The sequence below is a fragment of the Tamandua tetradactyla genome, chromosome 4 (genome assembly GCF_023851605.1).
Source record: "Tamandua tetradactyla isolate mTamTet1 chromosome 4, mTamTet1.pri, whole genome shotgun sequence".
Taxonomy (NCBI): Eukaryota; Metazoa; Chordata; class Mammalia; order Pilosa; family Myrmecophagidae; genus Tamandua; species Tamandua tetradactyla.
Genome location: NC_135330.1, coordinates 193,441,587 through 193,458,194, shown reverse-complemented (window position 1 = coordinate 193,458,194; position 16,608 = coordinate 193,441,587). Strand labels below are relative to the sequence as shown.

General features: G+C 37.6%; 1 protein-coding gene across 4 annotated transcripts in view; it reads right to left on the bottom strand.

Annotated features, from left to right (window-relative positions):
• Positions 1-16,608, bottom strand: part of PAN3 (poly(A) specific ribonuclease subunit PAN3) — a 212,657-nt gene that overhangs the window by 118,090 nt on the left and 77,959 nt on the right. The gene's annotated exons all lie outside the window — the stretch shown is intronic.

Below are 16,608 nucleotides of genomic sequence, written 5' to 3'. Positions count from 1 at the left end.
GACCCAGCTAATCAGAGCCTTCAGATAATTACTCATGGCCCCCAAAACCCCAGCTCTTCAAAAACTCTCATCTCAGTCCATACAAGCCAATTCCAGTGGCTTAGGACTGAGGGAAGTTCACTCTCATTCCTAACAAATGAAATAAGCCTCTACACTCATAATGTCAAAAGAAAGAACAGTAAAAACTAATTTTAGAACTGTCTTCTTCTGAAGTCTAAATGCACCCACACATCTTTTCTCACTCATTCACTCCTCAACATTTCAGCATAAAGCTCTCTGCCCCTTCCTAGAAGCACAGTAGTGATTAAAACCTATTCTCTTCCCCTAATTAGCTCAGAGTCTAGGAGAATAGTCTGTAAACACCACTGCTTTTACAGAAAACGTAGCTGGAGCCACCAAAAACAGACAAATTTTCAAATGTCAGAGCCTTTATATAAAACATAATTGCAAAGAACACCATTTCTGCAATGCCTCTCATTATCAGTCACGTTATTATATATCATAATCTGATTGTTAGCAATAAGCTAGAGAAATCAAATTATCTTAGCACAAGAAGTTTCCAATGTCTTGATGTGTAAGAACTCCCTCTGAACATCAAAAATCACAGTAATTGTACTTTCACTATTTATAATCTAAATAAATGATGATTTAAAGTTACTATGAATGGATACTTTTAAATGATTTGTATTAATAAGCAGGGCATCTTCACATACTTGAAAAATAACAGTACATAAATGAGAAACATATCTACTTCAGACAATGCTTATTGAGTATGTGAATTCATTACCTCCAGCAGTACTCCTCAGCATACTATCTCTTGCCACAGCTGAGGATCTGAGGTCCCGTGGATCAGAAAAACCTAGAATTCACTAAATATTTATTTGAGAGTAAACCTGTATTTCTTTTACAAAAAAACTCATCGGTTCAAATGACCATTCCCCTTATTAAATTGAATTTCCTCATGTTTTACTAAATTTGTAATTATGAGAGGGTTTAATATTATAAGGGTTTAATACCATTAACCACAGTGAAATGAAACCTAAACTTCCTTGGTAAAAACACTCAGACTCCAAAACTGATTAAAACCATCTGATTTTAAAAATCAAATGAATTAACTAATTTCCATATAATCACAAGGACCTAACCTACCTAAATTAGTAATTAATTAGATGTGTTAATACACCAGGTTTTTAAAGGCTCTTACGCCTAACTAATTTAGAGAAATAAATCCAGACCCACAAATCGCTGTAGCTTGGCCTCCAAGCACTTTTGAAAATCAATATTCTCCATGAGTATAGGACCTAAAAATCAAAAACAAAACAAGCCAGCCTCAACGATCATGTTATATTTTCTTCCTCCACTGGCTATCATTAATTTTTATATTTTTCATGAAAATAAATTAGGATTATGTTTTCCTTTCTTCAAGTTCAAACAGAGATTAGAATAAGATGGGAAAGTAGGTCTACAGAAAAATATATGGAGTGAAAGTGAATAAAAGCTTTTTTTTTTAAGTTAGGTAAGTTATTTCCATGATGAACAGTTAACTGTAATGATCAGAGAAGCTATCATATTAATTTTAATCCCTTAGCAAAAGCAATCAAATCTATGCTAAAATGCCTGTTGGCTTATTAGCAAAAGGGAACAGATTTCATTTAAATTTATACCCTTGCTTAAATTTAATCTTGAAATGAAGGAGAATATCTTCAGAAATGCTTTTTCATTATAAGTGAACTTAAGCCAAGATAGTAGTATATCCAAGGTAATTTTACACATATTCAAAAACAAACGCAGGTTAAAAAGAACAGAATCATAAGCAATGAAAGACTAATAACTTCTAGCATTTGATAAGCAAAAAGCACTTTCCAGTAATGTTTTTCATACAATTCTGTGAGATAAAACACTATTATTAGTCCCCCTTTACAGATGAGAAATGTAAAGCTTAGAACAAGTTAAGTAACTTTCCTGAGATCATACAACTAGCCTAAGGTCTGACCCCAGGGCTTACACTCTTTAACAATGGTATTCTGCTTCCAAATCAAGGAAATCTACTACACATTCTACAATATTTTTTAACATACTTACAATCTTAATGAGATGACATAACACAAATTTCTAAATGAATCAATCTCTCTGAATCCATGGCATGAATGGGGTCAGTGAGAAACAACAGCTACAGAGATGTCAGTGAAAGAAATAAAATTAAGAAGGTAATCTCCTCCCCATTTTCAAAATACAAGGAAGAACAAATCTTGGGTGTAAAATAGAGTTAGGGAAAACTACATGGTCTTGGTTAAATTTAGCTTTAAACAGGGTAGGATGTTTGTTGACAAGAATTCTGAATTCAGCTTTACCAATTATTGCATTCCCCACCCCTATTTCTTAGGAAAATAGGGATGAAACAGCTATCAAACCACACTCTCAAAACTACCTATTAAGCACTGTAATTACAAGGGCCAGAGTTGAATGTAAAAGAACCAACCAGATAATCTCAAAATAATTTACTCAGAACTCAGGACCATGCCTAGGTCAAAGTTGTAAATATACCTCGGTTTTTAATACACTGTCATTCGTACACAGGATAACTAACTCAATATTCCCAAAGCTATAAAACTATGATGACTATAAAATTATGACTATTCTCAACAATATTACATATTGCACATAAAAGTTATTCAAATTTCAGTTTACATCACTTAAATATGCAAAGTGTCAAAAACCATACTACCACATACTCCAAACAAAACAAAATAAATAAACCTCTTCCTGAGATCTCTTTTTAAGGAAACAATAGAAAAAAATTCTCTTGCAATCATGAATTTGAAGGAATCTTGATTCAACAAAAACAAATGGTCACTGCATACACAGTAGCAATTAAAATAAAATATATATCAACTAGAATGGCTTTTTTTTTTTTTAATAAATAGAAAATAACGCTGAGAAGGATGTGGAGAAACAGGAATCCTCATACATTGTTGGTGGGAATATAAAATGGTATAGCTGCAACAGTTTGGTGGTTTTTCAAAAAGTTACACATAGAATTACCAGATGGTCCCACAATCCCATTCTAAGGTAAATACCCTATCTATCTATAGCCCCTTTCTAAGGTAAGAAGTGAAAGCAAGGACTCAAACAGTTTATCTATACACCAATGTTCACAGCAGAATTATCCACAATAGCCAAAAAACATGTACTGTATGATTCCACTTATATGAAATAACTAGAATATGCAAATACATAGACAGAAAAGTAGTAAAGTAAAGGTTACCCGGGCTGGGGGAAGGCGGTACAGAGTTAATGCACACATGGGCACAGGATCTCTGCTTGACTTGATGGAAAAGTTTCAGTAATGGTCCTGATGGCAGTGCACTGCGAATGTGAGGAATGCCACCGAAGAGTAGGGTGGGAAGTGGTTAAGGCAGGTAATTTTTATGTTGTGTATATATCAGTAAAATTTTTTTAAAAGAAAGACTAAGGACATCACAAGAATTAAATGCAAGACATGATGCAGGTCTGGAGCGAATAACAGAGGAGAAATGCCCAAAAGGACATTATTGAGAAAATGGAAAAAACTGGAATATAGACTGTATACTTTATATAAATGTGAAATTTTTCAAACTTGATAATTATACTTAATGAGGTTACAGAAGTGAAATTCTTGTTCTTAGGAAACACACATGGAAGTATTAAATGGTAAAAGAACATGATGTATGTAACATGCTTTCAAATGTTTAGAAAACAGATACACAGGAAGGAAGGAAGGGAGGGAAGGCAGGAAGGAAGGATAACAAAAGCGATAAAATGTTAAAAGTTGGTAAATCTGGGAATTTGGGTAGGGGATATATTGGTGTTCTCTATATTACTTTTGTATGCTTGCAACTTTCCTGTAGGTTTGAAATTATTTCAAAATTAAATGTTAAAATAAGAGTAAAATAAAGGACAGAAGGTACACGGTTGAACTTCCTGCTTCTTCCAAAAAATATATAATCTGTTCTTTCCAAACTTGATCTCAGTTCAACCAAGAGTACTCTTTACTTAGCAAGAAAATACCAATGTTAAACTCTTTGAAAGCTGAGAACTTTTCTATAGGAACTATCATATTTTTAAACAAGTTTCTATTTAATGCTGCTTGCACAGCATTTTAAAAAAAAACAGACTTGAGACTGGAGATAAACAACAGGAAGAAAGTCAAATTTAATGCAGAGAAGAGAGAACACAGCCATGTGCTAAGCAAAGTTTATTACTATAAATCATCAGCAATAAAAAGAACATGGATTAAAATTAACTGTTTAAAGGCAATGACAATCCTCTCAATTTAAAGTCACTAACTCACCATATAGGGAATTACCATGTTATTTTAATTAAAATGAGCTTAATAGTTTTTATCTATTACAGTTAATAAAAGACAACCAATCTTAGTAAGAATGACATTTCAAAACTGGTAGCATAAATACTTGTAAAATTCAAGACTAAAAGAAAATTGAGAGGAAAAATTGCAATATCTAATAGAAATATCACTAATTATTGATTTGAAAGAGAAGAGCTCTCACAAATCAATTAAAAAATAGCACAATAGAAAAATGAGCAAAGAACAAGAAAGAAACACCAATGGCTAATAAACAAAAGAGAAATTCCAGCACCAGTATCAAATTAAAACAGTAAGATTTTAAATACAAAAGATATTGATATCTTGGTATTTTCAAGGCTGTGGAAAATACATCACCTATGAGTAGCAATATAAATTGTGCAGCATTTTTGAAAGGTTGTCTGCCAATTATCAAAAATTTAGATGAATATTCTTGCCCTAGAAATTGTACTTAGAGAAATTTATACTGAGATCATTTCAGTAAATGGAAGAAGAGGTAGGCATAAGAGTTCTCCATAAAAGGAAGAGACAAGTTTCCTCCTTTCCATATAATCTGTGGCCTCTTCCTCAACTACTTCTCTGTTTTTCACCTTACAAAAGACTCCGTCACTCATTTTGTCCTAGATAGAGATTTTGTTTTTCCCTGAAATGTAAAAAACATTATCTATATTATTCTAAACAAACTACTTGATCTCTCAAAACTTCCATTTCCCAAACTGTAAAATGGAATTCTTAGGTCAGGGGAACAGGGAAGGTCACCATGACTCGAGCTGCATAAAATGTGCCGCCCCTTCTAGACGTCACCTAACCCCCTTGCTTAAAAAACGCCCGCACCAGGACCCAGCAGCGAGCTCGCAACTCCCTACCTGGAGTTCTGTGAGCTCAGCCCGGGAGTGCAGGAATACAATCGCTCACTCTAAGTTTATTGGTCTGCCTCTTCTCTCTTCCGCCTCCTAAACCTTACAGAAATAAATACTGTAATCTCTCTCAAAGAACTGTTGGGATGATTAAATGTTATAATAAAATATAAAACATTTAACCTTTTTAGAGAATTAATTTAGCATATTATCTGGAACATATACAGAAAGTCATTGTCAATGTAAATAAAATTAAGTTTCTGTCTTCTCTATCACTACATCAGGAGAAAATACCACACGAATTTTCACCAAATTTGAAGATATGTTTGAGAAACTAATAGCTATACAGTGTGAGAGCAAAAAATGAATGTTAGGGGAAGGATCTGAACACCTCACTGCAGCTACAAGAGAACAGCTCTTTCAATAGGCAATTCTAACGCAGCCTGATCCAGGGTGAGTAGCAGCAGAGATTTATTCACTTAATAACAGTTAACAGCTCCCAAGCAAAGCTAGAGAAGTTTGACTAAACCACGTTTTACTACTAGTAGCAGCTATGTCTCTGCCAGGGCACTTCTGTCAGGTAATGTCTCTCATTTAGTCCTCATAACAACTCTAAGTAGTAGGCATTGAGTATTATTATATTCATTTAGTAAATGAGGAAACAGAAAGGTAATTAGCTTAAAGAATTAGTGAAGAAATAAAGATTCAAATTCAGACTGGCTTCAAAGTCAAAACCCTAAAATTGTTTCCTCGTACCATTATTCAATGCTGCTGGATTATTACTATTAATAACATTAATAGTTACTACTATTTCCACTGTTCGTTCTTTAAGAGAAATAAAAACTCTTCAAGAGGCTCTGAGTGAGCCATTAAACTGGAACTATGGGTGCCAGGCACTGGCCACCAGTTCCTATAAGGGACACATGGTGTCTCTATGCCTAAAATCACACTTACAGCTGGCTTAAGTCGGGACAGCACAATTGCCACAGCTTGGCAAGAGATGGAGGTAAACGGAGGTTTAGTCACTATAGTAAAGGAAGAATACCTCTGAGTGCATTGGTTCAGAATTGTAAACATAAATTCTTCCACAGAATCATCACTATACAACACTCATGGGTAAAAGACACTTACGTGGCTGCCCTGGGATTCTAAACACTAAGTAAACATTAGAGACTATAGAACATTTTAAAAACTCATTTACAAATCAAGTTTTAGACTATAATTATCTTCAAAATTTCATTTATTTTTCAGTATCCTGTCTATTTTCTCCTCATCTCTTATTTTCCCTGAGATTAATACTTGGTCCAATGTTCCAAGCAGAGTCTACCCACCAGCAGGATTATGGAAGGATTTACATTCCAGACTGTCTTCACTATAGTCCTATCGATCTCTCCAAATTTACTTTAATTTTCACCACAGTAATTCTCTTCAGTTTTAATATATATTTTATTACTGAAAGTAGAAACTATGTAGGAGTCATTTCTTGAAGACTTTAAAATCGAAACACTACAATGAAAATATTAAATATCACATTTAGACCAGAAAACATAAAGCAAATACCATGTACAAAAACTCCCATAAAAATAAAAACATAGCATAAAATAATTAAATTTTATAGTAGAGACAGTATAAAGACTAGGATAGATGCTCTCAAGATAAAGAAGAGTCAGGTGGGGGAACCAAATTAGGTCCAAACAGAAGAGAAATGACCACTAGTGAACTTCTCTCTCAAGTGTAATAATCCTGTATCCTCTTATAAATAAAGGTCTAGATAAGTTAGACCCTTTTGATTCCATTTCCATGATCCTAATAAAGAGCTTTAAAATCAAGAACAGCAGAAGTAATATTTCAGAAATCATTGCTCCCCTGCCAACAACCCCAAAGAAGTTAACCTGTCAACACCTAAAAAATATTTACAAAAGTGAATATCTGTTATCCCACAGTTAAAAAGAAAAAGAAAATGAAAAAGGTCCCCCAATAATGCGGCATATTGGTGGAAACATTATACACTAAAGTAAACCTAAGCAAAAAGAAAATGACAGATTCCACAGCCTTTTTTACTTTAAGGGAGGAAAGAAGAAACTGAATATGAAAATGATTTGAAGTCTGAAAAAGGATGAAGAGAAGGAGCCAAGAAGGCTGGAGACAAATGTTGAAGGCTTTTCAACTTTGCATTGCATTTGTCTCAACCATATGAGATTGCGCTGCATAAACTCACAGTTTAGCAAGAATAGTTAGGAAGATGCTGGAGCACTGAATAACTTCATTTATGAATATCTATATTTCAACGTCTAACCTGGTTATAAATACACTTTGTTCCCAAAGACGTTTCTGCTTGTCCAGATCACCTCTGCGATTCAGATTCCCAGGGCTTTTCTCTATCACACCAACTTCACCACATGGCTGTCAAGGTTTCCTCACATACAGTAACACCCATTTTTAACAAAAGTTTAACAAGTCATCTCAGCGTTTTGGGGGGGTTAACGCTCCCACACAATATACGGCCATGATTCAATTTCTTCCACAACTTCCCCTCACCAAGAATAATAATACACATTTTTAAACAATGGCTGCCTTTTCCATTTATAAAATTATACACTCCTAGTGTGGAAAATAAAGAAAAAATAATTAGTGCTTCTCACACGACTGATAGTGATAGATCACTTTTTAAAGTATTTCCTATACATCATAGTTATATATTTCTGTAAAAGAAAAGTGAGTAAGTAGAAAAATGATGACATATTTGGTAATCAGAATTATTAAATTGTTATAGAAGTGCCATGGTCAGGTTCATGTGTCAACTTGGCCAGGGGGTGGTACCTGTTTGACTGGTTCGGCAAGCACTGGCCTGTCTGTTGCTATTAGTCTTTTCATAGAATTAAATCATGATCACATTGGCTGCATTCACAGCTGATTTCATTTGGGGAGTGTTTTCTTAATGAGTGATGCTTAATCTAATCACTGGAAGCCTTTTAAGGAGGATTCAAAAGACAGCCTGCCTCCAGCCAGCCTCTCTTGTAGAGTTCGTCTAGACCCTCCATCGGAGTCATCAGCTTCACAGCCTGCCCTACGGATTCTGGATTCTACATTTCCATGGTTACATGCGATACTTTTATAAATTTTATATTTATGGATATTTCCTGTTGATTCTGTTTCTCTAGAGAACCCTAATTATACAACTTAGTACCAGGAGTGGTTCTTAAGAAACAGAATCTTAAAAATGGGTTTTTATGATTGGTTTTCTACACTGACTGGACTCAAAGGCACTAAGGACTCTGATTCCTGTCATGAGAATGATACCGCCAATCCATGGAGTGAGTTGGCAAATGAGATGGTCAAAATATCACCATTTGCTTCTTCTAATGCTTTGCTTCTACGAAGCCAAGCTCTGGGGGATAATGTTTTCAACACCTTTATAGAGTTTTGCAGAATTAGGAGGTGTACAGATGTTGGCTGGCTGTTGTTAGATACGCTGTATACATTAATGACTGAAAGGGACGGGCTTAAGACTTCAAATGAGAAGCTTACAAGCTGTCTGACAGATGAAATGCTTCAATGAGTGTCCTGAAGGAAAATCTCATTTCGTGTAGCCGTAGACTTGAGATCTCCGAAAATCAATCAGAATCTTATTGTTAGAGAAGCAATTTTACAAAGTAAACTGAAATCTCAATCTTGCATGGTGTCTGCCATTAAAGTGAGGGCACTGATTGGAAAGGAGTGGGACCCTGAAAAATGGGATGGTGACAATTGGATTGATAATGATGTCGGGGGCAAGATGAAAACCCTAGGTCATGATGAATTTTCTCTAGAAAACCCTGTAATAGTTTGCCCTGAGGACGCAGCCACGCCACCTCCGGCCTGCCTTGCGGAGTTGGCCACCCAACCTCTACCTGATGGGGTTAGCACTAGAGTGATTAATCCTGTTTCACCAGATGTAAGTGCAAATGAATGGAAGCAAATGGCTTGGAAGACACTTCTAATTCTTTTCATGACCCACCCCCACCACTTCTCATTTCTTCCAGACCTATAACTAGCCTAAAGTCTGAACAGGGCCCAAAAGGTGAGGTACAAAGTATCACAAATGAGGAGGTACATTACACTCCAAAAGAACTATGTGAGCTTTCCAATTTATATAGACAGAAATCAGGGCAATATGTGTGGCAAAGATTCTGCATTCAATGTTATATAGATTGAGGGGTTAGAAAAAGGCATTAACAGTTTGTTTAGATGGTTGGCTGATCAAAAGGTGGCCGACATAACCTGAGGTTGAAATGCCAGAACTGCCCTGGTATAATGTAGATAAGCGGATCCAGAGGCTTAGAAATATTGGAATGTTAGAGTGGATTTATCATGCAAAGTCTGCTCTTACACCCCAGGAATGTCTGGAGGATGCACCTTTTACCAGAACAGTGAGAAATAAATTTGTTAGACTAGCACCATCATCCCTGAAGAGCTCTGTAGTTGCACTTCTCTGTAGGCCAGATATTACTGTGGGAACTGCTGTCACTGACCTGGAATCCTTAAACATAATGGGATGATCGGATCCCGAGTTGGCAGAAGCCAGGTGGCAGCACGTAATCGCCAAAGACAGGGTGAACATGTCTATTATAACAGCAAACTCAAGCAGGAGTCAAAATACTCTTACTCATCAGGTGAGAGACCCAGGATCGATTCTAGGACCATGCACCCAAAATTAAAAAAATAATAATAATAATAATAATCTGACTCGCAGAGACATGTGGTGTTGGCTAGTAAATAATGGGGTACCTAGAAGTACAACAGATGGGCAGTCTACTAAATTCTTGTTTGAGTTGTATAAACAAAAGAGTTCTAGGTCAAGTGAACAGAAGTCTAACTTGAATTATAAAAAACACAGAGTCACAGCCCTTTAATCAATTTCTGACCTGAGACAGTTTACAGACCCAGAGCCCCTTGAATGAAGGAGAAGCCAAGTCCCTTTGGGGGAGAACCCTGTTACACTGCCACAAATCTATACTGTTTAACTTCCTCCAAGCCTTTCCCAAGGAGACCAATGGTCTTTTACCAGGGTAACTGCATTAAGGAAAAGGAAATGATCAGATATTTCAGGGATTAACAGACACTGGTTCAGAAGCAACATTAACTCCAGGGGACCCAAAATGTCATTCTGGTCCATGAGTGAGAGTAGGGGCTTATGGGGGTCAGGTGATCAATGGAGTTTTAGCTCAGGTCCGTCTCACAGTGGGTCCAGTGGGCCCCTGGACCCATTCTGTTGTTATTTGCCCAGTTCCAGAATGCATAATTGGAAAAGACGTACTGAGTAACTGGTAGAATCCCCACACTGGCTCTCTAACTCTTGGAGTGAGGGCTATTATTATGGTGGGAAAGGCTAAGTAGAAGCCAGTAGAACTGCCCCTACCTAGCAAGACAGTAAATCAGAAGCAGTATCGGATCCCTGGAGGGATTGCAGAGATTACTGCTACTCTTAAGGACTTAAAGAATGCAGGGGTGGTGAATCCCACCACATCCCCATTCAACTCTCCTATCTGGTCTGTGAAGAAAACAGATGGGTCTTGGAGGATGACAGTGAATTATCATAAACTCAACCAGGTGGTAACTCCAATTGCAGCTGCTGTTCCGGATGTGGTATCATTGCTTGAGCAAATCAATACATACCCTGGTACCTGGTATGCAGCTACTGATTTGGCAAATGCTGCTTTCTCAATAGCTGTTAATAAGGACCACAGAAAGTTTGCATTCAGCTGGCAAGGATAGCAATATATTTTGACTGTCCTACCTCGTGGGTACATAAACTCTCCAACTCTATGTCATACTCTTGTCTGCAGGGACCTTGATCATTTCTCCCCTCCACAAGAAATCACACTGATCCATTATATTGATGATATCATGTTGATTGAATCTAATGAGTAAGAAGTAGCAACTTCTCTAGACTTATTGGTAAGGCATCTGCATGTCAGAGCATGGGAGATAAATACAACAAAAATACAGGGGCCTTTCACCTCAGTGAAATTTCCAGGTGTACAATGATATGGGGCATATAGAGATATCCCTTCTAAGGTGAAGGATAAGTTGCTTTAACTGTCCCCTCCTACGACCGAAAAAGAGACACAATGCCTAGTTGGTCTCTTTAGATTTTGGTGACAACATATTCCTCATTTGGGTGTGCTACTCCAGCCCATTTACTGAGTGACCAGAAAAGCTGCTAATTATGAGTGGGGACCTGAACAAGAGGAGGCTCTGCAACAGGTCCAGGCTGCTATACTGGCTACTCTGCCCCTTGGACCATAGGATCCAGCAGATCCAATGGTGCTGGAAGAGTCAGTGGTAAATAGAGATGCAGTTTAGAGTCTTTGGCAGGCCCTATAGGAGAATCACAACGCAGACCTTTAGGATTTTGGAGCAAAGCCTTATCATATGCCACAGATAACTACTCTCCTTTTGAGAAACAGCTTTTGGCCTGCTACTGGGCCTTAGGAGAAACTGAAGGCTTAACCATGGGCCACCAATGGTTATGAGACCTGAGTTGCCCATTATGAGCTGGGTGTTGTCTGACCCACCAAGCCATAAAGTTAGGTGTGTGCAGCAGGCACTCCATCATAAAATGGAAATGGTATATGAGATAGGGCCAGAACAGGTCCTGAAGGCACAAGTAAGTTACATGAGGAAGTGACCCAAATGCCCATAGTCTCCATTCCTGCCACACTACTTTCTCTTTCCCAGACCAGAGCGATGGCCTCTTGGGGAGTTCCTTATAGTGAACTGACTGAGAAAGAGAAAACTTGGGCCTGGTTTACAGATGGTTCAGCACGATATGCAGGTACCATCCAAAAGTGGACAGCTGTAGCACTCTTAACCCCTTTCTGGGGTAACCTGGAAGGACAATTGTGAGGGGACATCCTCCCAGTGGGCAGAACTTCGAGCAGTGCACCTGGGTGTTCATTTTGCTAGGAAGAAGAACTGGCCAGAGGTGCGTTTGTATATTGACTCATGGGCTGTTGCTAATGGTTTGGGGTGGATGGTCAGGGGCTTGGAAAGAACGTGTTTGGAAAACTGGTGACAAAGGTCTGGGGAAGAGGTACATGGATAGACCTTTCTGAGTGGGCTAAAAACATGAAGATATTTGTGTCCCATGTGAATGAGCACCAGAGGGTGACTTCAGCAGAGGAAGGTTTAATAATCAAGTGGATAAGATGACCCATTCTGTGGATGACAGTCAGCCCCTTTCCCCAACAACTCCTGTCATTGCCCAATGGGCTCATGAAAAAAGTGGTCACAGTGGTAGGGATGGAGGTTATGCATGGGCTCAGCAACATGGACTTACACTCACCAAGGCTGACCTGGCTATAGCACTGCTGAGTGTCCAATCTGCCAGCAGAAGAGACCCATACCCAGCCCTCGATATGGCACCATTCCCCGAGGTCACCAGCCAGCTACATGGTGACAGGTTGATTACGCTGGACCACTCCATTCATGAAAGGGGCAGCGATTTGTTCTAACTGGAATAGACACCTACTCCAGATATGGGTTTGCTTTTCCTGCATGTAATGCTTCTAGCAAAACTATCATCCATGGGCTTATAGAATGCCTTATCCATCGTTATGGTATTCCACACAGCATTGTTCTGATCAAAGAATACACTTCACAGCAAACAGAGTGCAGGAATGAGCACATGCTCATGGAATTCTCTAGTCTTACTATGTTCCCCATCATTCAGAAGCAGCTGGATTGATAGAAAGGTGGAATGGCCTTTTGAAAACTCAATTATGGTGCCAACTAGATGGCAATACCTTGAAGGGCTAGAGTAATATTCTCCAGGACGCTGTGTATACTCTGAATCAGTATCCACTGTATGGTGCTATTTCTCCCATAGCTAGAATCCATGGGTCCAGGAACCAAGGGGTGGAAATCGGAGTGGTACCGTTCACTATTACCCCTAGCTATTCACTAGGAAAATTTCTGCTTCCTGTCCCTGCGATCTTGAGCTCTGTTGGTCTATAGATTTTAGTTCCAGAAGGGGGAGTGCTTCTACAAGGAATAACAATGATTCCACTGAATTGGAATCTAAGATTGCCACCTGGTCACTTTGGGCTACTTATGCCACTGAATCAACAAGCCAAGAAGGGGATTACATTACTGGCTGGGGTGACTGACCCTGACTATCAGGGGGAAATAGGACTGCAAGTACACAATGGAGGTAAAGAAGAGTTTTCCTGGAATATAGGAGATCCCCTAGGGCGTCTTTTAGTACTACCATGCCCTGTGATTAAAATCAATGGAAAACTGCAGAAACCCAATCAATGCAGGACTACCAACGGCTCTGAAGTTTCAGCAATGAATGTTTGGGTCACCCCACCAGGCAAAGTACTATGGCCAGCTGAAGTGCTTGCTGAGGGTAAAGGTAACATGGGATGGGTAGTGGAAGAAGGTAGTGATAAATATGAACTATGACCACATGATCAGTTACAGAAAGGAGGACTGTAATGCTGTTCTGTTCATGTTATATTATTTAAGTTGTAAGAATGACTATTACCCATGGACTTGCACACTATTCTGGGGAGATTTAATGTGTTTCCGGTTATATGCAGAAAAGCTGAGTATGTTAAGTAAGGGAAAAAATGTTTTACTGTTTTATATTTAGAAATTAGGTATGGTTTAAGGTGATGTGTATAGCTGCCAAGTTGACAAGGGGTGGACTGTCATGGTCAGGTTCATGTGTCAACTTGGCCAGGTGGTGGTACCAGTTTGTCTGGTTGGGCAAGTGTTGACCTGTCTGTTGTTATGAGAACATTTCATAGAATTAAATCATGATCACATCGGCTGCATCCAGAGCTGATTCCATTTGTAATCAGCCAAGGGGAGTGTTTTCTGCAATGAGTGATGCTTTATCTAATCACTGGAAGCCTTTTAAGGAGGATTCAGAAGAGACAGGTTCTCTTCCTGCTTTGGCCGGCGAGCCTCTCCTGTGGAGTTCATCTAGACCCTCCATCAGAGTCCTCAGCTTCACAGCCTGCCCTATGGATTCTGGGCTCTGCGTCTCACTGTTACGTGAGACGATTTTATAAATTTTATATTTACGGATATTTCCTGTTGATTCTGTTTCTCTAGAGAATCCTAACTAATACAAGAAGTTTCTAAATATTGATTTCCAATGTTTATGTTTTATCTCCACACAAATGGGTAATTAACAATTCATGGACTAGTACTAGTGCCCGGCCACACTGATGGTGCCCTAAGGAGAGTCTCACTGTACACTTCAGTAGGTTTTCACAGGTCTAACAAGGACACAACCCATGACTATGAACCTCTTCGCATTGCTTTTCACATCCCACATTTTACTTCAACAAGTTCCCAAAGATACCAAGGTCTCAGTCATACTTTATTAGCTTATCTATGATATTCAGAAGAAAATTCAAGAGTGTATTAAAGATCCTACTTCTATACTTAGAATCACACAATTCCATCTACCTAAGTATCTTTGCTTCTCCATGTTCCTCACCTTCAAAAAACCCAACCCAAAATATCTTTTCTCCACAAACATCTGGATCTGGAGAATTCTCTGCTACTTAGTAATCATCAGATATTTTGATAGTGCCTCTGCAAATGTTCTCTAGAACGTTCATTGTACTGCCTATCTAATTAGATATGAGGAAGCCAGGGAAACCATCAGTCCCTTCTTTCTAGAATTTCCACATAACACATAGTAAAACTACCTACAATAAAGAATCTAGACTGAACTAAGACCAATAATCCACAAAGCCCATAGGCAGAAACCAGCACACCTGGCCCAGAGATTGGCCCAACACAGATTTTTAGAAAATGGTTTTACCTAACTGGCTATGAAACAGCCGTGAGGCCTAAGTACCTGTTCTCCAACATCATTATGAAATAAAATTCACTGAACATCATTGTAGCTTGCTTATAGAATTATAATTAAATATTTACATAATTTTGTGCATTGTATCATGAAATAGACATCATCAATTACTACAGAAAAAAAAAAATAGGCACAGTCCATATGCCTTCAACTCACAGTGTAAAATGCATAATACTCTTATGACAAGAATATCTCAAATATAAAGATTTTAAATCTTTTTAATTCAACCATTAACAATTTTAAAACATGCAACCAGAGATTTCTAACTATGGAGTCCACTATCAAAAAAAAACATAAAAAAAAACCTACAAGTCTCTAGAGTACATATTCTTTTTCATGTAAATAGCAAGAAAATATGGTACTTGAAAGCCACGCTAAGTTGACCATGAACTTTGAGGGAGAGACTGCAACATTTCGATGCTTTTAATTTAGAAAGACACTGCATTTTAGATATGAAAGACACCATAGTATTATTTAAGCCATGCTAGTCATTTTATAGATAGATAGAAAGATCACAGCCTATAAAGTTGGACCTAGGTCACAGAGCTAGAGATCTAGGACCTCAAAAACCATACCCAAGCATTCCTTTCACTACATTAATGTGCTTCCATAAGGATACATTCTATTATCTCTACCATATTGAGGTTACATTATAGTAACATTTCCTTTTACTACTTTCCTTTACTAAAAGAAAAAAAGAACAATAAAAAAGAATGGGCATTACAGCTTTCTTTTCTAATCCTCAGGGAATTTAACTCTTTTCTTAAAAGTAAACGTCAGTAGCTGCATATCATCTATTTCAATTTTAGGATGCATTCCACCAACCCCTCATATCAGGCAACACTTACAAGTACTCATTTACCATTCCAGTTCATTTTTTAAATGCTATAAATTGCATTTAACTAACTGATTACTATTTTAAAGATGTGAAAAAGCTACCATGGAAACCCTAAGACTAATTAAGGGTTTTAATTTTCTGCTACACCTACTCCAGATAACTTGATTTCCAGGTGATATGTGCTGTTTGGCATTTGTTTCTTTCCATACTGACAAGATTTGTCTATTATCACTTCTCACTACTGTCAATGGGTCTGCTTGAGTCCAACTTTATTCCACTTCTAGTCTATGGATTTAAAAACTAAAAATCTGAATTTATTAGAATGCCATGTAAAACAAAAATAAATTTGTTCTTAATGAGAGACTGAAAAGAAGTCTGTAAAATAAAACCCATATATTTTAGTCTATCAATTCTAAGTATTAAAAAGTATTTCATAATTATTTGCTTGTTCTCATCCATTTTTGAAAATAGGAGACAGTATACATGGCATGTTGATGTAATTTATATCTCTCTCCAAGGAAATTTTTTCTCTTGAGAATATCTAAGTCTTCTTGAATTTCATTTTGTACAAGTTTCTCATTGATCCTTCCTAAAAGCATCTTAAATTTATATAATTTTTTTAAAACATTAACATTCCTTTATCCGGGGTCTTTCTTCCATTACTTAGGAAATGGAA